This window comes from Uloborus diversus, chromosome 4 (assembly GCF_026930045.1).
Source record: "Uloborus diversus isolate 005 chromosome 4, Udiv.v.3.1, whole genome shotgun sequence".
NCBI lineage: Eukaryota > Metazoa > Arthropoda > Arachnida > Araneae > Uloboridae > Uloborus > Uloborus diversus.
The window spans coordinates 151,463,754-151,491,491 of NC_072734.1; positions in this window are offsets into that span (position 1 = coordinate 151,463,754).

Here is a 27,738-nt window from a genome sequence, read left to right on the forward strand (position 1 = left end):
GCTGAGGAGACAAAGAGGTTCCTGTGGATGGATCCTGTGGATGTGTCCTGGGGAAGAGATTCCTGGATGGTTCCTGTGAGACGTTGTCAACACTTATTAAATCTTCTCATAATAGTTTTTCTGGTTTTCTTTTATTCAATAAACAAATGTGGAATCCGCTCTTGGGAATTCTTCGCCCTTGAAAATCCTTGAGCTATTTAGTAAAAATTGAAGTTTTCAAAAATGAGTGCATTCATGCTTTCAAATGTTCTTGAATTTTTTCCTTTCAAATACGAGTACACACGTTTTCAAATTGTATGCTGAATTGTTTCATACTGAAAAATGAGTACATAACTCGATTAATACTCAATTTTGAAGTTAGTAAATAATCAAAAATGAGTACAAATACCTCAAAAATGAGCACATGTTTGTTTGAGTGTTTGATGAGTATCTGAATGTTTCAAATTTGAATGCCACATAGTCGGAGCCATTTTGACTTTGCGATATGTTCACATTTGAGTACGTTTTCGTTATTTTTTTTTTTTTTTTTTGGAGTGTAGTCATGCAGTAATTCCAGATTTGTGCCTCATTTATCACAAATTAAGTTTGAATAGAAAATAAATATAAATCAATAACCGTTTTGAATGCTACCTTGTTAATATTGAATAAAACATGGCGGAAACAAGACAAATCGACGAGATGTGCTCAGAAAACTGAACTTAAACTTTTATTTATGTTATCTTTCACCTTTCTCATTTGACTGCTAAATTGCTTTTTTGATATGAACGTTTCATGTAAAAAAAATTTAGCATGCGATGCATTGTTCGTTTTTTCAATTACGGGATCGTGATGTATCATGGAGGATCAAAACAAATGCGTAGCATGACTTCCTCCCTTTCTTAAGCTTTGCAATCCTTCTCTTCTGCCACTTTTCATCTCGTAAAGAAAGATATTGAAGTTCCAGACTGCTGCGAAAAAAGAACTTTTGAATGAGACACAAAAAGAAAAAAAAGAAAAAGAAAGAAAGAAATAAAAGAGACAGGGGGCAAAGAAGCTCGAATATCGTGGAATATAAAAATACAAAATGAATTGAAACTTTAAGATCTAAGAACGGAATTGAAATCTCAAGCTGAGAAAAATGCTGTTCCGCCGATAAGCAGAATATGGGGGAAAATCGTTGGATCAATAGCACTTGTAGAAATCAAACGGTTGGCAAGAAAATTGAAAATAAAATCCGCAAAAAAGTGAGCAGGCGGATAAAAACGATTCTTTAAATTTAAGATGTTGGATAAAAGATCATGGAGCTTTTATCAGTTAGAGATTTTTCTGTTTGATGTTAAAACGATCCCTGAATTTTATCAGTTTGTGAGAAGGACATTTTAGTATTTTTCCGAGTTTCACTATTTTCAAAGGAGCATTTTGTTATAAGATGCAGCGCATTGTATTAGTTCGTTTTGCCATCCCCGGAGGAAGTTTTTTCTATTTGCTCGTGTTTTCTTGTTTTAAAAAAGCGTTCCCTTTATTCAGATTTCGCTAACTTCTGCTGAGTATAATTAACTTTACTGACATTTTACATTATTCGCTGAAATGCATCATTTATTTCATTTCTGTCCCTAAAAAAGAACAACTTTGTATTTTTTTTCCTTTTCCGAAAGCTTCAAAAAGCCATTTAGTTTCATTTTTTTAAGCTTTGATAGTTTTTTTTTGCTAGTTAAGTTTTCGTACTTTTGCGAGTTAAGTTTGTTAATTTCCGATTTTTTCTTCCTTAATTCAAATTTTTCTGCATTTTGAAAAAAAAAATATTACTATTTGTTGACGATTCTTGGTAATCAGGGGAAATTTTAATGTATTCATCTTTGTTCAAATGTTTCAAGAAGATCATTGTTCTACTCGTCTTGTTTTTCTTTTTAGAAGCGGTAAATTTTAATGCTAATTCAAGCATTAATGAATTCCTATTAAAAACGCTATCTTACTAATATTATATATGCGAAAGTTTGTCTGTATGGATGTATGGATGTATGGATGTTTAGTACTCTTTCACGCAAAAACTACTGAACGGATTTTGATGAAACTTTACAATAATATAGCTGATGCATCAGAATAACACATAGGGTAGTTTTCGTCCCGTTATGAGGGGCAAAACCCCCTTAGGTGGGCAATAAAACACAATTTTTCTATAAATTCTCTAATATTGGGATGAAAAAATACTTGCACATATTTACATTATATGTCCATCGAAAGCTCTGATTTTTCTGCTGAAGATGGCACCTGTCCGAAATTACTAAGTAGAATAAAAAACGAGTTATGAGCTTTTTAGATCCATGTTCGAAGGCTTTCCTCAACTCAATACAGTATTTAGTGTATCATCTCAACTCCCTGTCGATAGCGACAATTGTTGTATTGTTGACTTTCTTTGCTTTTCGTGATTGTTCAAGGCTTTTCTCAAGTCAAATCTTGAAGTAAGATTTTTGCACAAGATTGGCAAATAAAACATGATTTGGCTGATGATTTTCCATTTAATGTAATTAATGGTTTTTATTATTATTTATGCTGATTGAACACTTACTCATTATCCAAACAACCAGCAGATCGCCAAAATGTTTGCAGAAAGATTTCCGTAGCTGATGCATCTGGCAGTTTTTTCAACGTTGCTGTTTTTGAAGCCGAAGACTACGTCATAATGTTTCTCAGCTTTCACCATGTAAACAAAATATCGCCAATCAAAGAATTTTCAAAAGACTTTTTTTACTGTGTTAAATAATAAAGCAACTAAATTAGGCAAATCCATAAACAGCACAAAAACTTCCATTAATTTTCCTTTTTGCACAATTTCAAACAATCACCAAATTTTATTACTTATTTTGGTAACATTTCGGATGAAACTGTTTAGCGCCATTTTATGGTGACCAAAAATATCTCAGCATCTGGCGACGATATCTCTGTAACGAAAATTAATATCATATCGTTTTACAAAGTAAGGAAAGAATGGGGGAGCATCATCGAAGGTACCCCGAAACGACTTTCGCAAATTCGGTAAAATCGCACCAAGAGCCACAATGATTGAAATTTCCCGAAATAACTAAAGCAAATATAAGGGGATTATGAGCGCAGCTACTTTTTTTTAATCACTTCGTACTTCATTAGCCATACAGAGAAGGTTTTAGACTCCATGTTAAAAAAAAAGTATCAACAGATTAATCTTTTTAAACATGAGAATAATACTTTCACATTTTGGAAATTTGTATATGCTTAAATGTAGTGCTTTCGTTTCTAAATCAATACTATTTTCTTCTTTATACTTATTGCTATTTTACTTTTATGGGTAAGGAAGAAACTCGATTTTTAATCACGTCAAAAAGATGTGTTTTAAATTCTTTTACTTAAACCAGAAAACAAAAGCAAGTAACGATTTCTTCTCATAATTATTACTGACCCAGGCAACGCCGGGTATTTTTGCTAGTATATATATATATATATATATATATATATATATATATATATATATATATATATATATATATATATATATATATATATATATATATATATATATATATATATATATATAGCATAAAACAGAAGAACAGTTTACTTTAGTTGGTATACTACTTATTAATTACTTAATTGATAACTGGAGAAAAACTTGGTGATCATTCAAGTTTTTTTTTTTTTTTTTAATTTTCGAAGGAACGTATCGCCTTGTCATAAAGAAAACTAGTATTTTGTGGCCATCACGAAACTTTCTTCTACATTTTTCTTTTTTTTTCTGATCCCTCCCCATGCTTGACGAGGAAGCAATATTCCCAACAAAAACAAAATTACACATGCAAAAACTTGACGACCATCCCAATGTCTGAATTTTTGCAAAAGCAAAGTAAAGAGCGAAAATTGAAATTTATTTTAAAAGCTTTGCTTGAGTTAATTACAAATATTTTATTTGTTTACAAACATAAGATGGCAACAGTTAAAATTTTTAAATCATTGAGACAATATTTCCGATCATTTCCATATTCGCAACTCCAACGAACTATAGGGGGCACTGAAGTCACTGTCTAATGGCGGACTTAAAAACTAAAACAAACGCACATGGTAACGTAAACCAAGAAAATGCTAAAAGTGTTGTGATTTTTGTTCGTACGTATGATTTTTTCGCTTTATTCTTTTTAAATTAATTTTCAAAGTCTTGTATATATTCTGGCCCACGTAGAAAGAAATGAGAATTCAAGAAGCATTACTAAACGTCAAACATTAATGCAAACTACGTAGTTCGTAGTTCTAAGCAGCTATTTCCACGATGTTGAATTCGATATTTATCAATTCTTGATAAAACTAAATAATAATTGTAGCCTGACAAGAATAACAATTAATGCTAGAAAATTCAATATGACATTACAAATTATTATCGAAAGAAGATGATACTTTTTGCCTTGCTTGGCTAGCGCTTATTGTTTTCCATTTGTAGATGAGTTATTTCTCTCGAATTCCCGAATCGGTTAATTTAAAAATTTTCTGTTTCGACTTTTCTAATTTCTGAGTTACGATTTAATTGTGTCATGTTATACAAATCATCAACAAAATTCTCACGGATATATGGTGGTAGTTTTCTTTTCAGTTGATTGACCATTATTTCTTTTCACTTATCGAATTCTGTAATCTTACTACCATTTTATTCCACTCATGATAAAAATTAAAAATGGTTTAACTAAAAGCGCGAAATCTCGCCAAAGCTACTTTGCTCGCACTACACTAAAACTGTAACCCATAAACAAATTTGGCGAAACCTTTCAGCTGAGAATAAAAGGAATAAAGTAAATTCTTTCTCGGTTATTCATTTTGTTCTACGATAATATATTCAAGAAAATATTTTGCGTACTGTCTATTCCAACTAAATGCTGCTGCAAAATATGGTAAGTTTAATTAATTTAAGATTAAAAAACCCCCCATATTCTTACAAATTCATACAAAACAATAAAAATTTTTACCTTGTATAACGTTATCCAAGTTTGTTAATCCAGAATTTTCGCTTTCACCAATTATTAAGGAAATAATGAAAACTAACATTATTTTGAGAAGCTCGAGAATACTACTAAGGGACGAATTAATTTCTGTAGCTGAAAGCAAACTAAGACACATCGATTGCGTTAATAAATACTCAGAACAAACTGCCTGTGTTTACGTCAACAGACACACGTGGAACGCAACGTGGCAATGTTTTAGTTTCATTTGCAGTTTTGTAAATCACCGCAAGGTAGCGTATTCGAGCGCTGGAGTTCCGAGCAATTAAAATATCACGAGAAATATGCAGATGACAATCTGTTTAGATTTATCTTTCTTATTGTTGCATTAATAAAGTTATTTTTTTATTCGCAAAAAAAAAAAAAAAAAAAAATCAACACCTCTTGGAGCGATTGGCGTCAAAATTGTACCGAAGCCTGTTTACATATGGATTCACATATATTCCAAATTTCAAAATAACTTATGTTATAATAATAATAATGTAATGATAATTTGAAAAACAGTCATACTAAAAACACGTTTAGTATCTTGGCGCATGTTATATAAGTGGTACTACTCAAAACAGGGGCTAGACCTATATGCGGGCAGATTTTCAGGAAAAAATGTCTAAACAACCCTTGGGGAAAAAAACCCTTTCCATAATTTAGTTCAACCCTTAAGGGGGGGGGGCGGCTACGCGGACCCCCGGACGATGGAGCCAAAGGCTAACAGCTAAGTGGTGGGGTGTGTGCGGAGAAAAGTACTGACACATTCTGGTATTATTTCATATTGTCTGCCTATTAATAAAAGACATCAGTAAAGTACTGACAGCATAAAAAATGCCAGAACATTTGCGATATTTCCTATCACTTAGAAAATAGTGCTCGTTTTTGGAATGTAAAAAGGCTGCAAGATATATAACAGCTAAAACTTACTGACATTCATTCAGAATACTAACAACAGTTAACCAAAATAATAGTAGTAGAAATGAACTTATTGTAAAAATTGTGATTGCAAAACTATTTACAAAAATAAAACTTTTTGTACAAAAATATGAACATCACATTTCTGATTGAGAATATGTTTATTATATTTCATTTTCTTTAAACAAAAAGTAAACTAGTATGCTGTGGCCATCACGAAACTTTCTTCTATATATATATATATATTTTTCTGATCCTCCCCATGCTTGATGAATGAGCAATATTCCCAACAAAAACAAAATTACACATGAAAAAACTTGATGACCATCCCAATGTCTGAATAATTGCAAAAGCAAAGCAAAGAGAGAAAATTGAAAGTTATTTTATAAGCCTTGCTTGAATTAATTACAAATATTTTATTTGTTAACAAACATAAGATGGCAACAGTTAAAAATTTTAAATCATTGAGAATATTTCCGATCATTTCCATACAATTAAAATCACGAGAAATACACAGACGTTCTTATTGTTGCATTAATATAACTATTTTTATTCGCAAAAAAAAAGAAAAAAAAAAAAAACATCAACACCTCTTAGAGCGACTGGCGTCAAAATTGAACCAAAGCCTGTTTACATATGGATTCACATATATTCCAAATTTTAACCAGAGAGTAGCATTACTTTTTAAGATAGGGCACTCACAATGGAAAAAAAGAACGGGCGATTGCGCTACCCCCTTTTTAGCTGTTGACACCAAAATAAAATCAGCTCTTATACCCACTAAGGGCTACTTGCCGATACATTTTTCTTTCATTCCGTTCATTATTTCTTGAGATACAGCAGTCACAATTGACAACAAAAAACGTTCTATAGCTCAACCCCTGTTTGAGTTATTGACACCAAAATTGAATCAGCATCTGTTCCTGTTAATGGCAACATATGGACCAAATTTTGTTTGATTCCACCAGTTACTTCCTGAGGAATAGCAAGCACGCGTAACTCAAAAAACGTCCCATTGCTCCATCCCCCTTGGAGGAATTCGCGCCAAAAACCAATGGGCACAAGTTCACATAGGGGCACATATGTGTACCGAATTTGTTCGATTTTATGAGGTAGTTTTTGCTCTAGAGCGGCCACAAAAAACTGGTCACACACAGACGTGACACACACACGGACACACATACACACACACACACAGACAAACAGACATTTTCCAAAAATAGTCGAAATGAACTCAGCACACCTCAAAACGTTCGAATCCCTCAAAATTCGAAATTCGAAAATTTGCACGAATTCAATACTTTCTTCTATATATTAGATATAGCAGAAAGTAAAAAAGGAAATATCTCTATTTTTTTTTAACTCAAAGGCCGTGAATTTGAGAGCGAAAGTATATAGTTTTCTGGGCAACCCACTTCTTAATTTCACCTATGTGTCTGAGTATCTATCACAAATATAAGGTGTTTATCATTGTCATTAAACAATCCAATGATCAAAAACGGAAGTATGTTATGCACGGGCACCAACTTTGATACAGGAAAACTAATTTGCTACATGAAGGCATGAATGGTTGTTTGGTCAACAACCTATTTATAGAACTAAATTTTAAAAAAATGTTGCGCATCTCTATACACCAGTCGGCTAAAGTAAAGCAGTTTTTTTTTATCACGAATAAAATAACAATAAAAATGGCTCGAAACAAAAACAAAGCATATTATGGATGTAAACAGAAATTTGAAATTGAAATAAAAAAAACCTTGATCTTATATCTGTCATTGCCAATTTGCTCTATATTGCTTATGGGAGATCAGCAGCTAGGTAGAGGTACACTTATTAGCCTATTAAATATTAATTATAATATTACATTAGGTTTCAGTGCATAAAATAGTCCCATTTCAGTTTCTTTTGTTGTTAATCAAAATTATACATATAAAAAATCCTTATGTTTGCATCGGGTTCATCGCGGCTAACGTGTCCTTAGAGCCAAAACTTCAATCCAGTATTACTCAAAATTGGGAGAAGGGTGAGCAGAACTGGGCCCCCAAACCCCCATCATTTGATGCAGCACCTTGTAGTTAAAAAATATCCAAATGCGTTTTTTTTTTCTGGGAAAACAAGGTCATCTGATCTCCCGTTAGGAAAAAAAATGTTTTTCTAATCATTTGTGTTTTAGTGAATTCAGTTGGATAATATAGTATTGAACAATATGTGGTAATCACTTCAGATAAACTTTTTAAATTTATTTTTTTAGTTTTTTTATTCATTTACATTTTATTACTTTCAAAAGAGCATTTTATAAAGCATTTGAGCTTCTACCGTTTGTAGACAGACATTATTAGTCTTATTCTTTTTTTTAAACTGTCTTGAGCTCACAAACGTAATTTTGAATTTTATTTAAGATCTAATAATGTAAAATGAAAATTTCTACTTCTTTTCAAATTTCACTTCTTTTAGCAGTTATAGTGCTTATTCCGGCACACATTTTAAAAGGAAAATTACAAAAATCTTGTATCAATTTGAGTTTTGCGGGATTTTGGAGAATACTTTTAGAGTGATGTATTATTATTACTTAATTAATGTACTATGATGCTTATGCTAGCTCCAGTTTAATTACCTAGAAGGAGTTTTGAGTTTTTCCGTTATCGGAAATTTAAAATAAAAACTGCTCCGTATTTCTTAAAGTTTCAAAATATTTAACGATCTTATTTAGTGAACCACTTCCTCTGTATTCAGAAATAAAATATTGTATTTATTTCAATTTTTATACATTGAAAATAATATAACAGAATTGAAAGTTTTCTAAGCCTGAAATATCACGCTTTTTACATTTTTTTTTAAATTCCGGACTTTATACGTAAAAAAGATTTTATTTGGAGTAAAAATAACAAATTTATCTATTTAGACACTAATTTATGAAATATTGCTAAAGTTATTTAAAATATGAAATATTTCGAAAGTTTATTTCGTTTAATTGCTTTCATAGCCATAGGATATATCATAAATTACGAATACATTTAAAACATTTCTATGAAAAATATATCAAGTAAAGTATATTATATTTATACATCACGATTTTCAACACCATTATTAAACATACAAAACAAGTTATCTTTAAATACTTGAGACATCTTAAAAGAGTGTAATAAAATTTCCCTTTTTAAAAATACTTTCAAGGGGGTAATTTGTCAAATTTCCAAGCGAAAATGTAACAAGGAATGTTTTTTCCTCTCCAAAATATCCCAGCGTGATATGAAATTTTGCTAGAAAAGAAATGCGAGGGGAAAAGAGGAAAAGATGATGCTTAAATGTTTCTTTCCAGGCTATTGTTGAAATGTTTTACACAGACACAGTGATTTCGCTAAACGGTTTATGTAAATAAAGATAGCGCATGCGCTAAAAGTGTTTTGACTCAAAATAGGTCACTAGGCCAACTTGAGACAAATGTTGCTGGAGGTTTTATTCCGATTAAATAAATGCAGAGCTAAAGAAGGAAGAAATCAAATATGCTTAATGTTATGCTAAATTCATATTTTTGAATTTTTTTTGCAGTTATGAAAATCTGATTTTGTCTTTACCAATTATAAAGTCAATCTACTTGGAGAAAACACATTCCAAATTATTCAGTAAATAAGATTGAAATGATAAGTAATGCGCTTTCTATTTCAAATCCGGTTTAAAACATAATTCTTTGAACTTAACTCACTTGAGACAAATAGTGTTGGAGATTTTATTCCGATTAAAGAAATGTAATGCTAGAGAAGGAAAAAATGAAATGTGCTTTATGTTAAGCATATATATATATATATATATATTTTACAGTACGTACTAACGAAACTTTGATTTTGTCATTACCAATTATAAAGTAAATATACATTGAATAAACACGCACACAAAATATTCAGTAAAAAATATTCAAATTATAAGCCATACGCTTTATATTTCAAATCCCTTCTGAAATAAAAATTCTTTAAACTTAACAAAGTGTTAGTTTCATTTCGTGTTTTGATATTCAACCTCATTTGAATGGATGAGTTCTAAAAGTGGAAATTATTTTACATTCTCTTAAATTTTACTTTGATTAAATTTTTGTTTTCATGAAGGAAAAGAAACTAACAAAAACGTACAGTCATTTAAAAGTTGAGGGCTATGACTAAGAAAATAAATTTAGTTTTATTGAAAGAATCTTCAAAATTTTGAAATAATTGCGCAGTAGAAGAGCATTTAAATTAAGAGTATGTTAGACATTTGAAAATAGCCTAAGTGATGCACATATTAGAACAACATCAAAGATAAAAAGTATTTTACTGTCGCTACCGGTATCTTGATAAGATCTCTGTAAAACTGTAATTTACAATTTTGCAAGAAGCAAAGGGATGTAAATGGCAAAATTAAGAATTTGGTTATATTCAGCACAAATGGTAGGTGAACTTCTCCTCTGTCATGGGTCAAGATATAGTACTGTTATCCTTGGTAGGTGCTGTTACACAACATGATTTCAAAAAAAAAAAATTCAATGAAAGCCTACCTAGGACCTTATCCTTAATCGCGTTTTACTCAAAATTTGAAAAAGTCCACTTACATTCCTTTGTTTCTCACTGCTTCATAATATGTCAATTTTGTAACCATACTGTTACTTTTTTTAAATGCTAAAACTATCCAACGACGATTGTCTATGTGTCTAATAGAAATGAAACAGAAAATAGAATAATGTGACAAATGGAAACTGTCAAAACCTGAGGCTCAATAAAAAGCAGTTTTTCTCTTTGGTATGATTAAAAAACATTTTCGAAAAAAAGTTTTAAAAACTTTTAAAACATTTAAAAAAAAGAGGCTAAAAAATAGTAAAATTGCACAAAAAACAAAATATCTTGAGAAATATTGCTAAGAGGAATGAAAAAAATAATACAAAAAGTATAGAGCACTCAAATTAATCTTTTTATTTTTTTATGTTGTTATGAAATGAGAATTTTTGAAATGAGAATTTTTTGCTTGTAAGAACTTTAACAGTAAGTCTGGCTAGCATTCTTTATTTCTTTTCCCTTAATAAAACTATGTTTTCCCTCCGATTTTGAATGATACAAAAAAAAAAAAAAAAAAAAAAAAAAAAATGAGAGAATCCATGTACGATTAAGTAGGATTATTCAGTTCTGGAGGGCTGAGTATTTTTTGAATTAACTAAACATTAGTCTTTCTCTTGTTACATAAAAGATATGCGCGCACACACACACACACACAGAGATTCAGTAGGGGTATATGATTAATTAGGATGATTTACTACTGGAGGGCTTTCCGTTTAAAATTAATGTTAAAATTTTTAATATAAGATAAATCTTCTACTTTAAAAAACAGAAAGAACGACTTGATTGAATTTATAAAACGTGAAAATTTAACAGAATGCGTTGTATGATTTCTGGACTAACTAGTATGACTGACTTTATGATTCTTGACTATGATTATGACTCTCACAAATGAAACAAATTCATGCTTCGTTACCGAACCTCTACTGGTTATGTGGAAAATTGGTTGGTGACGTCACACCGCAGTATAAGGATCATAAATTCGGGCGATAGCTTTACACACCTCACCGTTGCCATTCGGGTCTGAAGTTGTTCTAGCTTGAAGATCATTGCGTCCGGTGAGGTATCATAAATGTCACTCGCAAAAGACCGAGGCTTGTTTATGAGTCCTGAGCTATATCACAAAGCCTCATTGATGCTTAAAAGGGGAAACCATCAAAAGGAGGTTGATTATTTTGGAAATATAGGAATAAGACAGAATGCTTTGAGGGAACATTAAGTTTATGAATAAGTTTTAGAGGTTTTTGAATTTAGTACTTTAATAGCAAAAGACTTGCTAAATTATTTAGCTGAATTAAAAAAAAAAAAAACTAATCTAGGAAGGTTTAAGCGCTAAGAAATTCATGCCAAATCACTGAGAATCTATGTTTATGTTTTTGCGAAATACTTGCTTTAAAATAGTTATAGGACGGTTCTGACAAGTTCAGCTGTGATCTTGACAATGCTTATCTCTTTTTGGTTTGATAGAAAAGGGTAATTGGTGCAAAGCTAAGTTGTACTACGTTTGTAATAGTTTTTCAACTTAAATCCATGCCAAGAACTGGTCACTTTGTCCCTGAATGCCTCCAAAAGATGTTAAGATCGTCAAGGTCATAATTCAACTAATCACAGTCATACTAATGTTTTAAAGAAATCGTTTATTTTCTTGAATTTTCTGTCGGAAAAAATAATTTAAACGCAGTTAAAATCTGCTTTTTTTTTTAAAGAAAAAACTTGTTTTACATCTATTTCTCGCTCGCATGCAAAAGTCTTTGAACTAGTTTTAATATAGTGATTGCGACTTAAATTCAAAATTTTATTATAGAAAATTGCAAAGGAATCTTCCGTTTTTATTTTTAAGCGGAAATAATGTATTGATCTGAGAAAACTTGCCGAACTTTAAGTAAGCAGGTTTTGTGTGACGAAAAAAAATGTTCTGAACACAATATTCCGTTTTTACATCATTTTAACAAGCTAAATCAGCAGAAAATCATAAATGACATAAAATTCCGAGAAAACTAGGAAGGTAAGGATATAATTATGATATATCCAAATAAAGAAAACTCTGATGAAGTTTCATTAAATTTTTCTTACTAACTCAGTAACATGCCACTTGAAATTCCTATAAATTTGTCTATAGTTGCGGCAAACATAACCTGATTTTTTGAAATGTAAGCAGTAATGAAAAATGCTTTTGACAATTGAATTTAAGTGCATTATTTTAAATGCAAATTTTATACGTTACAAAAGGCAAAATTTTTGTAAGGATAAGTGAAAGATCCAAGAAATATTACTTCTTACAACCGTTTTAAGTTTTCCATATTGAAGAAGATATTAATAAATTGATTGGAGGCATATTTTTTTGTGTGAAAGGAAACTAAAAGGCAGCAATACATATTTTGCTAAAGTTCATTTCCTTCAAACACAACTATTGACAACAGTGGAATATTTTAATTAACCAATCTTACTTATGCTTCAAATATAATTTTTTTAACGATATCTTGTGACTCTAATTTCCTTTTTCACATAAATGATAAAAATAAAACGAAAAAGTAAAGATAAATACAGCACAAAGTATTAAAATCTCATATTTAACATAATGCTCAAGTTTTAGTGAAAATAATTAGGACATTTAGTCAAAATATAATGATTTTCTAAAAAGAAAAGTAATTTTCTACCGCTGAAAGATGCAGTGAATATCAGAAAACGAGATCACAATTAAGATTAAATATGGATTCAAAAAATATTATTAAAAAGCAATTACTGCTTTAATAGCAAATACAAGTAATTGAATAACTAAATGAATTTCTTAGATAATGTTCGATTTAATGACCGCGGAATAACTCTGAAAAAAAATGCATATAAATAAGCGAAGCTGCAACAACTAAGAATGTGATTGATCATTTTCTTTTCTAATTAAAAAAAAAGTTTTTTTAAAAAACATATAAGAAGAAATTTAAATGCCGAAAAGAAAAGGATATTTGAAATAAATTATGAAGTCTTCACATGAGTGGATGATTATAACACCAAAGTTCAAGTCAAAGTTGTCTTTTAATATCAAAATTTTCTTTTCAAAAGCGGTCAATTTTCAACTTCTGAATAAAAATCCTCATATATATATATATAATAGCCAATGATCGAGTAACGCTTCTGACGTCATCAACAATGGAACTCGCGCCACGACATGATTATTTGGTAATGTTTGAAATCAAGGAAAGACTTTATTGTGACAAGGCTGAACTGGATCTGGTAACTAAACTGTTTTACTGGTAAGACTATCATTTCAAGGGAATGAAGAAACGAAAAAGGGTCACCAATGACCGCTAGCTACTGGAGTTTGGGGTTAATCCACTGGAGTTAAGGTTAAAATTTCAGCTATCAAAACATCACCAAACAGGTAATTGCTCCGTTCAAATGTAGAAGAAATTTTCACCCGTCACACCTTGACGGGCGATTTTCCAACTAACAAATAGTCTTCCACAGATTCCTAACAATGATTTTAAGCTTACTAGTGTAACGTTTAAATTGCAAAACTGGTTTACATTATGAAGCAACTATATTCGACTGCAAGCTTACTTGAAACTGGAGAAATAAGTTGAGGCCAAGCGAAAGAAATAGTTCCTAGCGCCTTGTCCGATATTCGGGAAAATTACGCTCTTCACTTTAGAGATTAGATTAGTTAGTTAAACCCACGCATACGTAACCTTTTTTTTGTAATAATTTCTGTCAATCGTTAAATATTTATCAATTTTTCAATTTTACGAGCGAAGCAGCACGGAACTTAACAGCCATTTGAATCAAACGCACCACCTATAGCAGCTCATAGACAGGTAGCGATCTTCTCTTATTTGGGAAGCAATTAGAGTAGGTAGCTAGTAAGTGTGGCGTTTTATCTGTTAACTCGGTTTTGCTTCTGCGCGTCGTGACGTCACTGTCAATTTAAGTTGTTTTTTGGGTTTTTAAAAATTTGTTTTGTGGATTTACGGCCATATGCTCCAGTTGAGCTAAACTCCTCTCGGACACAAGAACCGCCGGTTAAAATTTCCTGATCAGTTGAAGAAGGCTTCGATAGATGGATTTGGAATCTGACTGATGTTCAAATCCGGTGGCAAATATGACCGTTGGTAAATATAAAAGTAAGCATGTTTTGACGATAGACAGAAGCCATTAACCTCCATTTTTGAAGGCAATCCATCCCCCTCCCATTTTTTAAAGTCAATAACCACCAACTAGCGGACTTCTTTAAAATATAAAAATGCAATAATTTAGTTTACCATGATAAAAAAAGCCGTTTACTTCAAAGAATTACATTTATTATCATTGAAAATTAAATATTATAAAACGTTTCATTTTGAAAAGCTTGCACCAATAGAAGGTTCTTTTTTATCCGGAGCAAATACAACACTGTGTCAGTGAGAGTTACGCTGAGCATGCCACAGATATGAGCTAATTCTAGAAAAAAATACGGTTAAATTTCTGCACTTATGATTAGTTCAAATAACTCTTTATTTTTTTAAATTGAGGTCAAACATCATTTTACTAGATTTGTTCCGGAAGTGCTCGGACTCGTTTTTTTTCCTTCTTAATCTAAGGGAGTTTCGCTGCTCCGTTGTGATTGCGCATAAACAGATCTAAACTAGGAATTTGAATCAAAGTAATTTAAAAAACTAATTTAAGTTTAAACCAATTGTAAGTTGAATAGCAAATAAGAATTTGAATGTTTTACTAATTACTAGCTTAATAATAACTTCAAAGATCAGCAATGAAATTAAGTTAAAAAATTAGCAAATGAAGATATTTTACTCAAAGTAGCTGGTGTATTATTTTAAAGTGAAACTTGTGATGTCATCAATAATTTGTTGTTTATAAAAATTAAATTTTACGGATTTTTTTTATTCCATGCTATCTTACATTATTTCATTACGGTAAAAACAGTTTTACGAACACTGAAATCTTATAAAACTAAGAAAAAAAAAACACAAACAACACATTGAAGCTATGGTTTTTATCTTATTTTTCAGATTCTAAATATTTTTCAGTTCGCCCTTTTTGAAAGCGGTTCGTATTTATTTGAAAAATTGTCAAAAGATATTTTTAAGTTTTAAGTACAATCTCATAAACTAGGAATAAGATTTACTTTTCACATTCGAGTTGCAAAGTAATAACCTCAAAAGAGCAGTGTATTCTTTGAACCATAAAAAAATTCCCTTAAAATAAAAGCAACTTTGAATGCCTTGTTTTCCCTCTTTTGAAGTATATGATCTTACATTTTTACGACGTCACTTTACTATCTCCCATGGAGCTAATATTTTTGAGAGTTTAAACGCCACTGATGTCTGAATAGCCACAAAATAGGTCCCAAGGTAAAATTTCGGTGAATAACCCTTGTTGAAAAACTACATTTCTTTTAGGAAATAGCATAAGTAATCTTTTTAAATTTTGAAACTTACGTGATAGGAAAAAAAAGGTGTATAGATATTTTGCCTTTTAAATGCTAATGCTAAATGATTTCTAAATTCAAGTTAAATTTATAAAATTAAAACAGAACATTTAACAAAGATAAATTTTCTTTTGCTATGTATTCCTGATTTTAGAAAAATAACGGAATTTGTTGCAAAGGGAAGTTTTTTTGTTTGATGCAAATTCATAGCCCCAATATTTGCAATAAAAACCGTGTTCAGTTTCTGACTTTTTTTTCTCATTAGTAGTGTAACATTGCACAAGTAGTTTAACATTCTCAAACTTAAAACCTTTGAAGAAAGTTCATCTGCAAAACCTCAAGCGGTGAACACTTCGATGGGAGGTCACGTGAAGTCACTGTGGTTTCTCAAAAATTATGTTAATTGGAAAATTTCATTGTAATAATGCAACATTGAATTTTTCAAAATGATGCTGAATGCATCTTGGATAGAGGTATGTGAGCATTCGATAAAATTCGGAGTTTTTTTTCTGTAAATTCCAAGTTTCCTCTCCCAAAAGTTAAATCTCAAGTTTCTCAATTGGAAACAAAACAAATGGGAAATGAAATTTATTAAAGGAAGGTGGTGGGGCGGGCAATTTTTAATCTTAAATTTTTACCAAGTTTAATTCAAGAAAAAATTACCTATGTCAATATTTATACCTAACTTTATTCTAGCTGGAAAATAAAGTATAATCTCTACTCACATAAAGAAAGAAACGATTTTTTTTAGCAGTGATAGCTTTTTCCTCAACTGTGAAAGAAGTTTCAATAATAACTTTTCTCATAGGCAGAGGTGTAGTGGGGCTAGAATGTGTTGATCCGACGTTCTGGTGCTTTTCTACTAGGTTTCTACTGCGCAGCTCCGGAATGTTATTTCATTTAACCCCTATTTTAATTTTAATTTGAAGAGCCAAATTTCTCTTCAAAACAGAATTGAATATCTCTGTTAAAATATGAAACATTTCTAAAAAGTACATTAAAATTTTTTTTAAAACTATATTATAAATATTGTTGTATTAACTGCCTACAGTAAGTCGGGGTATCACGCCCTGCCAGCTAAAAAGCCCCAGTAACTGTATTTCATGATTTCAGCAGCAATACCCGTGTCGACTTTTTCCAAGAGCATTTGTGTATAAAGAAGTTTTACGCGTTAACTTCTAGACTAACTAGAAGTTAACACAACATGCGTTTTCAGCGAATTTTCAGAAGTAATTACAAATTTATAGCAAAGTGTAAGGTAAGAGTGACATTTTTGAACACAATTAAATTTTGTTACATTTTTTCCGTACATTTTTATTTGCTAGAAAAAAATTGATTTTGATTTTTAATTTCGTTGCTCATATTATGATTTGTATTGGTTTGCATTATTTTAGTTAATTTTAAACACTATTTGCTTATTATAACAAATTTCGTGATGTTGCTTCAAGTGAAGCATTTAACTTCATGGAGTGAGGTATTATGCCCTAATTTTTTTTTCAATGAAAAGTTTAATTCACAGTTTTGGTCGTAATAGATTTTGCACAGCATCTGGGCCTATATTAAGGGGTTACAATACCTCAAAAATGACCAAACGATCAAAAGAAATTTTTATTGCTTATTTTGAAACTAAACACTAGTCCAAACACAGGGGAGAAGTTTCATTGCTTTAGTTCAAATATTGAAAAAGTTATGAGTCGTTTTAGGTTATGCTCGCTATGTGTTCTTATGCAAAAAGAAAACTTGAACTTGATTTTCCTCGATGATCGTTTTTTTTTTTTTTGTGTTTTCGTGTCATAAGAATCCCTAAGGATTTTTTTCTTTTAAAGATACAGCTTCAAAGTGATACTTTTTGCAATTAGGATAATATATTTAACAAAACTGCATTGGATAAGCATTTTATAAAAAACTCAAATGTTTAGAGCATGTTATACCTTTAAAAATGAATTTTTTTTGAAAAAAATTACGATTTTTTACGTAATTGATCACAGAAAATTTTCTAGTAAGCACAAAAGCAAATGAATGCACAGATTTTTAGAGATGATGATTGTTATTGTTTAGCAAAAAGCCTTTTTTATATTAGTTTAAAAACAAAAAAGCCTTAAAGATTTTTAAAAATTGAAATTTTCCCAAATGCTTTGAATTTTTTAAAAAAGTAAGCAATATTTTAAAATTTTTAAAACAAATTATTGAATACAAGGTAAGTAAGCATGTTATGGTTTCAACGAAAAAAAGAATTTACTTAAATTGAAAAAAATTGCTTGTAAGGTACTGTGACCCCTTAAGAGAGGCAGGAAATAATATCTCTTATTTTTCGTGAACAAAAAATTAAAAAAAAAGTTTTTGCCTAGGTTGGACCATGTACCCCGACTTACTCTAAGTCAAGAGTACTACACGGCAAAATAAGGGATACTCCTTTTAACTAACTTTCAAATCTGCCTGGTATTTGGCATTATTTTTCATTTCAATATCGTTTAAAGCAACCAATATGCAGCGAGGAATTCCTCCGCTTCCCCACTCATAGCAATTGATGCATAAAAATAGGCAACAATAACGGTTGAAATTACATTCCCCTCTTTTCTTGTATTCCGGTAAGAAAATATTTAACAGCGATTTGATTCATATACTTTTTCTTTCAGAATAGTAAAAGTAAAGTTATAATATAGATTTTTCCAGCACTCAAAATACTTGGTTTCAAAATCAGCTAATCCCAAAAGTGCAAACATCAATAAATTCAGACCTGATAAATACAAAAACGCTTAAGTTTCAGTTTTATTTCTTTCAGTTAAGAGATAAAAATAACATATTTTCAGCGATTTCTCCCAACGGTGAAAAATATAGTTGGTTTTATTTATATACTGTGTCTCTAAATAACGGAAAAAAGAAAAAAAAAAGTTACAACTGTCTTTTTCTGTAGTGATAGTAAAAAACATTAATTTTTATTATTGGCGCATTAATTAATAGTGCAATTAAAATAATACCTTTAGATACACTTTTCAAAATAAAATCATCCTGCTTAAAATTTTTAAGACGTCAAGCACGCGTTCCATATGCAATTTTCTGACAGCTCGGTTATGCCATCCATAGACTGCAGTTTCGTCTTGTTATGGACTCATTCGTCTGGAGTCGAAGTCCAGTCGAACTGGAGGCGGATGACATCTTATTGAAGCTGAGAGTGCCAACTGGCAGGTAGCAAGACTGAATTTATCTCACCGGGCGAGAGTCCGCAGCAGTGGTGCGGTCCAACTCGTCATTGAAGGTAAAGCTTTGGTATTGTCCGTTTTTCACGAGAAGGCACTTCGCTCCGCCTTCTCGAACGCAGAGTTCCATTTTACGCGGGGGTGTTCGGTAAACATATCCACGTACATCTAAATGAGACAACCAGACAACCTTAACTTGGGCGTGCATTTTAATGAGCAAAACAATCTTAGCGTCTTTTACATCACTTGCTTCACTTGTCTGATGTCATTTTAGTTATTCTTACATTTTAAAAACTGCCGCTTTTAAAACAAAATGCTATGATCCGAATGCACCTTCTGCCGAAAACAGCGAAATAGAATCATCGGATACAACTTGACAAAGGAGGAGTCAAGTGCCTTCTTGTGAAAAACGGAAAATATAAAGCAGTACGTTAAGCAGTAAGAAAAGCCTTAAGCCAGGGCCAAGGTAGAACTACATGCAATAAATCGACAGCCTGTTTATGACATCCAGTGACAGTTTCGTCCTTGTGTTATGGACTCATCAGTCTATTGACAATAACCGAGCTTTAGGCAGGTGTAATATTGAAGAAGAGATTGCAGTCTACTCTCACTGGTGTGTTAAATTTGGCTTTGCTACCAGTTTATTGGCACTCTCTGGTTTAATGAGATGACATCCGCCTCCCTCCAGCTCAGTTATTGTCTATTCCAAACTGATCTGGATCTCATAACGATGCTGTCGGTAAATTGCATGGAGTTTTGCCTATACCCCGGCTTAAGGAATGTAATTCACTATTTATGCGTTCGATAACTTTTTTTTTTTTGCGTCGAAATGGAAATTCCTTGGAGTTTCAAAACGTGTGCGGGATGCTTTTTTTTTCTTTTTCTTTTTTTACCGTAGTTTATAACACAGTACGCCGTTATCCCCAACCCACTTTTCACTGCTTCTTACCGAAGTATGATACTTTTAGTTAAATTACCAGCAATTTAAAACTATACTTTACTACTATATATGCTGCTACTATATAAGCAAATATTTTCTGCAGTGGGAAGGCAAAGCCCAGCATCTGCAAAATTCTAATATTTTAGCATTTTTGTCATCTGCTTTACTTTAGTTTCATTGTATACTAGTGGTACCCACACGGCATTGCCCGTAATAGAAAAAATAAAAGGTCTTTTGGTTCGCCTGTGTATTTACAAATAATGTATGGTGATTTTTCTCGCGAATTGGCTTGTACTCATGTTACGGTTCCACGTTATGATAATTTCGTATCTCGCCAATTGACTTGTGCCCATGTTACGGTTCACGTTATGATAATTTCGTAATTTGCTCGTCCATCTTATGATATTTTTGTTCTTAAAATTGGAATAGAAAGAGAACCACATCGAATTTTCGAAAAATCGCTTCGAGGTGCACACCCCCATGCTACAAACTAACTTTGTGCCAAATTTCCAAAAAATCGGCCGAACGGTCTAGGCGTTATGCGCGTCACAGAGATCCAGACATCCTACAGACATCCGGACATCCTCCGGACATCCAGACAGAGAGAATTTTAGCTTTATTATTAGTAAAGATAAAGAAGCTTGCTCATTCAGTTTCCGCTCAAAATAAAGCGCGAATAAAAACGCGTAATTCCTACAGTTCTCTATTGCTAGTATTAAGTCTAAAACACTTCTTCATCTACCCCAAATTTCATTTCCGCAGATACGGCGCTTTACATTCCCACTGCAGTTTTCTTACCTAATATTTACTACTACACCATTTGACACTTTTTTAATTCGTCCCAATCAGAAAAAAAAAAAAAAAAAAAAAAAAAAACTGCGGCATTTCAAATGAAAATTTCCTCTTCAAGTAATTGCGGAACGGTTAGGGGAGGGTGGCCTGAAAGCAGATAGGCCTTCGTATGCCCCCTCCCATGGTGTGTAAGCGGCGATGCATACGTATGTCGTGTTTACATGGGCACCTCCCGAGTTTTAATCAGTCCCAGCGAAGTAGCAGTGAAGCGGCATGGCGCAACCAGGCTTAAAATAAGAAAAAATGATATATTTCAAAAAAAAAAAAAAAAAACAGAAGTTTGTAGCTTGTGATTAGTCGTAGACCAGCTTTTTTTTTTTTTAAATTATCAATAATATCAGGTTATTCTGACACAATCTATCTACAAACTACGATACTCATTTCGTTTGTTTCTTTTTTAAATTTAAGGTTATAATTATTGAAATAAAAAACGTGCTTTCGGGCAAAGCGGGTATAGGATTTAATCATATATTTATTTATGATTTCTTGACTCGCGTGCTGACTTAGATTTTCTATTTCAATAGGATAAATAAAACTTTAAAAAGTTATTTTTTAGGATGGCAATTAATTATTCTATTAATTTAATCAGTTATTTCAATCTGATCAGTTCAATCAGTTATTATCAGTTCAATCAGTTGTTTTATAAACAAACTAGCTGCGTTGCCCGGCTTTGCCCGGTCCACCTTGAAAATAAAAATTGTGTCAAGTGACGTATATTCAACAATCAGGCGTAAAAAATAAATTAAAAAAAACATCATGATTTCCTTTCCAAACAATGCGACAATATTAAAATACTTCTAAGAAATTAAATCAAGAAAGATGGATTTAAAATGCGTAACCAAGGAAACACAAAATAAAATACGTTTAAGGAATTTAAATGCGAAATAAAATGATTCACAATTTGAATGGAATCGAGATTTCTTAAACTTGATTTAATAAGGCTTGTAACTTTTTTGCCTTTCGAGGTAAAAGCTTATTTTTTCGACCATATGTCGAGTTAGATCTGGAGTAAAAAAAGTCGATTTTTCTAATGGCGTCAAAAAGGAAGCTGTAGGACAATTCCTTCGCTTTTTTATTGACTTATTTAATGAAGAAAGAAGGGCCTAAATTTCTGCTAAGCCTAAAAAAATTAGAGCTAAAAACGCAAATAACTCCCGCCATAACAAAGTTAGAGCATTGAAACAAATTGAGTAGAACGCGGAAAATTCTACCCTTTCTAACGATATGTAATATTACTATTTGCGAGTAATTTTTCACCCCCATATTCGGGAATTTATGTGAAAATTGGAAGTAAATTGGAATAAAAAAAGAACTATTCATGGAGTTGTTTTCGAACTGTTCTCTAAACCTTCTCAGAACTTAAAGGAACAAACAGTGAAAATTTCAGCAAAATCGGCCGGGTAGTTCTCGAGTTTTGCGAGTTCAAACACACAGACGCTTTTTGGGGACTTCATTTTATACTATGTAGAGATGTGCTGACTTTAAATTGGATAAGTACAACTTTTTTTTATATATTTTTTATAATGGCAGGTAGCTAGTCAATCATTTTAATCATTTATAACTTCATATTTGATTGGCAAATGCACCACATTACAATTAGTTAAGCTTACCCGCTTTGGGATCCCTGGTAGGGCAAAGCGGGTTTTTCAAATGTTTGTAAAGCTTGCTAATAAATAAATGTTGGGTTTGAAATAATACAAAAATAACTTTTTATTTTGAAGTTCAAGAACCCTGCCAGGAAATAAAACCGAAATTGTTGCGATAAAAATCCAAAAACTACAATTTTTGAGTGTTCTTTGCAAACCTATCCGCTTTGGACTACCCTCTCCCAGATTTTCTACAATTTACAACCATACATTTTTAAAAATATAACTATTTTTTACAAGAGAATTTTGCAAAAGGACAGATTCTAAAAGATACTTCAATAACGACAGTATAAGATAATTCAAACTTAACTTTTTCAACCCCACATTCAGTTTGCTAAAAAACATTTGGGAGGAAAAAAAAGAAAAAAAAAAAATAACCATGTAACTTAAACTGAAGTTTTTACATTTAGAAAAATAAAAATTATTCAATTGAGTTGCATTAGGAGAATTACTCAAGGTCATAGCTTTATTTATAAATTAATTAGCTTTTTGTTACTACTAATTGATTAAAAAATCCCGAGTTGTTTTATTTAGGCGTCGAAAGCTAATTGATTGCAAATGCACCAAGAATTAATTGGGTAAACAAAAGTTTTAATTAAAATTCCGTTTTTTTTATAATTTGTATTTATTACGGGATAAATGCAAGATAAATTACAGATCAACTGAAAAATATTTAAATTCACTATACATAATTTAAAGAATTATTTATCTCTCGACATTGGAAATAATTTATTGGAAAACCAATTAATAAATCAAAATATTTGTATATGAATGTTTCAGTTTACAAGTAAGCCTTTCTACAAGTTTTTTTTTTCGGATTACGAAGGAGTCTTTTATTTATTAACAGCTAGAAGTAGTAATACAATGTTTCAAAAGTTTACAATAATATTAGAAAAAAGTCCTACTCAAAGACGGTCATTGATAATTTATTTATTAATTTTTCTTTGAAAAAAATTACAAAATAATTAAAAAAATATTAGTGAAGAGCCAAAAGCTAATCTCTAGCATGCCTCCATCCTGACTTTACGATTACGTATTGCAACGCTAGAATAAGTGTTTTGACTTCTTTCGCTTACGTGACATTCAGCTATTTGTCGTGTTTTCAAAACATGATAAATTGATTTTGTTTTATACTGCCGTTTCAGAAACTTTTCTACACACTGTAGGAAAATTCCGAGGCATCACAGGTTATCTCCGGTCAACATTTCGGAATTTTAAGAGTCAAATGTAATTTCAGAGTTAGGTCAAATTTTTCTGTGCAATATGGTTTTTAGAGTTAATTGTTTTTTCTACTGAGGTGCGTGCTTTGATGGACGGTAGTCGTAATTTTTAGTTTAAGAATCAGACACTAGAATTATACTTAATCTTTAAAATCTTAGCCCGGCAATCTCCGTGAGGGTACAGCTAGTTCATTAGATCATTTGAACAGATTATTAAAATTTTTCGTTTTAGCAATAATTAAAATTTGAACAGAGTCAAACTAATCGGTTTTGCAGAGACATTAGGATTTTGAAATAAAATAAGCATCATTTCAAACAACACTCCGGAAAGTCGCCTAGTAGAAAAGTACCAGAACGTTGTACAGGTACTTTCTAGCTCCCCCACACCTTTAATGCTAGTTATTTCTGAATAAATGTACACAAGACTCCAACACCACGATACAAAACCCGTGTCCATAAAAACACGTGCGGTACATAAGACACCGCAAAGAAATTAGGAATAAATTTTGTAACAGTTCTGCTAAATTGTTCATTTACAATCGCAAACAGTTCTTGATTACAAATAAAATTTTACCTTCGTGCAATAAGTTACAAACGTGAAAACAACGACAATTTAAAAAAAAAAAAAAAAAGTTGAATCACACAAATATAAAATTTGCAGAGAAATGTATGAACATGTTTCGAGCTTACAAGGAATCCCTTTTTCAATGTGAAAGTGGGAGTTTCCGCATGCAAAATTCATGTAACACAAGTCACTAATGAAGTTCTCTGAAAATGTGTGCGATTTAACGTTGTAATATATATATATATATATATATATATATATATATATATATATATATATATATATATATATAATTTTTCTGCAACAATGTATTTCTTTATTTCTTAATGTTAAAATTGTATATGTAGCAATTAAAGTTGCAGACACATATTTCTGGATTAAGAAACCTTATCCTTAATGCAAAAAAGAAATCGCAATTTTCGCATTAAAAGTGTTGTTTCTTGTAACCCCTAAATAAGGATCTGCAATTTTTATCACTGTTTATGAACGTAAATAATATTTTAGCAATGTTATTTATGTTTGTAACCGTCGGTACATTGAAACTCGGATTTTTTTCTAACAATAGCTCATTGATTCCTTATTTCATGTAACAGAGGAAACTGCAGCAAAAATGGCTTTGTGAATTACTTTCGGCATCGGTTACGGTTACGTTTATTTCTGTCTTCTGTACCACGATGGCTGTGGCCATCGACTTTTATTTGAGTTTTACTCACTATTTTATTTTCTTTTAACTACACTTCTTATCCTTGTGGCATCCAAGTGACTTCGAGAGTTAAAAGTTCAGAATTTAGCTATTTCTTTTTTTACTTGATGCGGATAACTGGATTTTGTAACCGATTTTCATGAATGTGGTGAAAATCGGTTACAAAATCCGGTTGGTTGATTGTAATCAGGTTGATTATAATCCGTTTGTAACTTTGTATGTCACAGAACTGAAACAAAGGTAATTTATGCAGTTTTGTTGGTCGGAACAGTAATCTGTGGTGCCATTCCACTTCCCTTCCAACTCAAAAAAAAAAAAAAACCTTGTAAATGTTTTATGTAAACACGAAGATCGTACAATTTTAGAAACAGCTCGCGTTTTTCCTTTCTTTCTTTCTTTTTTTTTTTTTTGTGGTGTAACGAAAGTTTAAAAAGAATAAATTACAAATGCATTTAATGAAAAAATTGCCTTAGATGCATATGCCTTAGATTCATTCCCCTCTCAATCCAATATTGTGGTTTATTTTAGTTAAAATTTGATAAATGAAACCTAATTTAAAATACAGTGGGGAAATGTTTAGAATTCAAGTACTTATATTTTTTACAAACTCTTAAATCCACTTAGGTGTCAACACCCTCAGATATTTATCGCACGTGGCGGATCGAAGCGACGCTGCAGTAAAGTTCTTCATATTTATGCCATCCTATTAGCAGTTAAATTAAATTAAAAACAATCAGAATTGGGAGATTCTCAATAACAAATTATATTTTTATAGAAATAACTCTACACTTAAAAAAAAAAAAAATAAAAAGAAAAAAAAATCAAAGAAAAGAAAAAGAAGAAAAAAAAACTAATCTCTGAGTGTGTCTTGACCCGTGGCCAACATTTGAATTTTGCTCAGAAGTTGCATCCCAAACACGATGTACTGTGCTTTCAACTCAGAAATATTGTGCGTTTACTTAACGTGAACCCCTTTAGTATGGAAAATTTAATCCCTAAATGGCGTGACGAAAAAATTGTAGTTCTTTAGCTTTTTTCTGAAGCGAAGAAAGAAACGGCAATTTCTTTCTTTCAGCAGCATTTTTTAAAACTATCATATCTTTGTTTTTTCATGAAATTCGTCTTCTTGACCAAAATGAAAAACAGCAAATGTAACTGATATTCGAATGGACAATAAAATTAATTTTTTACTGAAATAAGTGCGGCAATGATTAATGACTTACTGGTCTACATGGCTTTATTTTGCACACTTATCTTACTGATAAAACCAATAAAAGAATGAAAATAATATATTTGGTATATAGTTTTTAACTAAAAATAAGAACATAAAAAGGTCACAAACAGAAATCCAAACCGGACACAAATTACAATTTATTGCATGAAAGCAGATTGTATTAGATAGGTATAAGCGTTATAAATTGCTCGTAATTGCACGTTTTAAAGTTTTTTTTGAAACGCACGGAAACAACTGCAAGTTTTTAAAAATAATGTAGTTCATATACAAATATTTGAAAAATGAATTATTGTATATAATCTGACTCAAACAACAATAAAAAAAATAATGATGTTTTATATTTAGAAAATTAAATATACAGACAATGTAATTGAAAACTGTTATTACTATGCTCGTTTTCATCAAAATAGATTTATATTGTTAAAATGTTACGCTATAACCAGTTTTTAACCAGGTATTTTATAAAACGTTTGTGAAAATAAGTTGGGAAAAAAAAATCGACAAAAAAAAAATCTACAAAAATGTCAAGCAACCAATCCATACCGATCTAATGTGCAACTATCATTATGTGTGTTCTTTTGTCTTTACTAATAATAAAGCTGAATGTCTGAATCTCTGTCCGGATATCTGTCGGGATGTCTATGAAGCGCATAGCGGCTAGACCGTTCGGTCGATTTTCATGAAATTTGATACAGAATTAGTTAGTAGCATGGAGGTGTGCATCTCGCAGCAATTTTTCGAAAATTTGATCCTTTTCATTTTTCTATTCCACTTTTAAGAACATTTTACCGAGCAAATTATCATAACGTGGACGAGCAAATCATCATAACGTGGACGAGCAAATTACCATAACATAAACGAGCAAACTACCATAGAGTAGGCGAGCAAATGAACATAGCAAATTGGCGAGAAATTCATTATCCATTATTTGTAAGGTTTGTTTGGTACAGGCTAACCAAATGACCTTTTTATTTCCTACTACAGGCAAAGCCGTGCGGGTACCGCTAGTTTTAAATAATGCAAAAGTATTTTATCGGTTTATCTTCTCTTCAGAATAGTCGCGTTTTATTATTAAAGAGATAAAAACTCAATTGAATTTCCATTGCATACATGTCTTATGCAGACAAAATTTCTAGTTATATTTAAGATACATAAAGTACTTGCGAATATTTTAGCAGTTAAACACGCGTTATTAAAATTCGAAAAAGAAACGTATCAGTAATGAAACGTACAGAGCCTTTGTATATGAATTCTGTAAATTACACGTGATTATAGGTCTAAGGAAGTTTTCGGATGCTCAGTATGCCCTCTTCCAGCTGCAAGGATAATATTTAGGTGGGGTGCCAATTAATACCACATCCGATGACGAACGCCTTGCGTCACTGAGTTCACCACCGCCGAACTGAGAAAAATGAAGTTTTCAAAAATGAGTACATTCGTGCTTTCAAATATCCTTGAAACCTTTTTCTTCAAATATGAGGATCCATG